Raw genomic sequence first — 1,172 nt, forward strand, 5'->3', positions numbered from 1 at the left:
CCCAAATAAGCATTTACTGTTGAAACTAGTATTTTACCAGTAAAAGGGATACTTTCAAATAAATTAAAATATTTAGACTGGGGGAAAGAAAAAAGGAAAAAAAAAGGGGGAAAAAAAAAGAAAAAAAGGAAAAAACACCTCACCAACAACACTAAGCATTCGTCTTGTGAGGTAAACCAGCCAAGCAGTTAGGATTTTCTCTCATTAGCAATCAGGGAAAGCATCTGCAGCTCCACACAGCCTTTTTATGCTTCAGCAAGAGAAGTCGGACAAGGCTGTCAGTCTGTCGCACTGTTGCAGATCACCCAGTGGGAGTTTTTACAGATTCTTGCATTCACCAGGAATTTCCAGCCCTGTTATATTCCTCCTTCCAGCTCTGGGAAAGGCACCAGCCATGCAAACCCACACTCTGACTCGGAGACTGGCACAGACGACTTCTAACATCTGACATGATAAAAACTGTTCCTTACTGAAGCTTTTAGTAATATCAAAACCAAAAGGCAGACAGCGTAGGAAGGAGAGTGAGTGATGCATCTGCCTGGACAGCTTCCTATATACGTGCTTAATGATTACAGATGCACAGCTTTGGGGTGTAAAGCTGCTGACCTTACATGAATCGCCCATACAGGGAATTCAGTTTGGCTGAGCTGAAGCCTTCCTTTTCTTATGTCTACAGTCCAAATATACAAAACCCACTTGACTGGAGAGAGAGAGAGAGATATATTAAACCCTGTAATTTCTTCTGCAATAGCTACAAAGTTTGTAAAAGGCCTTCATTTATCTTAATTCTTGAAGTCTCTGTTTTTAAGAGTTAACAGATGCCCTCGTGGTTTTCAGTCAGTCATAGGCTATGATCCCACAACCTGAGGGACCGCTCGCAACCCAACAGCCGTGCTACCCAGGGCAAGGCACTGCCTGCCCAAGCAGCTGGGTGGAGTGGAGGGCCCCGTCCCTCCTTTCGCTCTCTCCAGCGCCCGCTAACTGGCTGTTGTCATCAACCACAGCCCATAGGTGCATGAAGAACGCTGCGGTTTCCCCGAGGTGAAGTCTCCGCTGGCAACACTGGTTTAAGGTGCGCTCACCCTCCCCTGCAACTCATTTCCTCTCCCACACCGCAACACAGGGCTGCCTCTGCTTTGCCAGCACAGTTAGGTGAGCAGCGGGGAACACCC

At 46.7% G+C, this 1,172-nt stretch overlaps 1 protein-coding gene across 1 annotated transcript in view; it reads right to left on the reverse strand.

The window, feature by feature from the left end:
• PXDC1 (PX domain containing 1) overlaps window positions 1-1,172 on the reverse strand; it is a 14,899-nt gene that overhangs the window by 12,703 nt on the left and 1,024 nt on the right. The window lies entirely within an intron of this gene.

The sequence above is a fragment of the Phaethon lepturus genome, unplaced genomic scaffold (assembly GCF_000687285.1).
Source record: "Phaethon lepturus isolate BGI_N335 unplaced genomic scaffold, ASM68728v1 scaffold48138, whole genome shotgun sequence".
NCBI classification, from domain to species: domain Eukaryota; kingdom Metazoa; phylum Chordata; class Aves; order Phaethontiformes; family Phaethontidae; genus Phaethon; species Phaethon lepturus.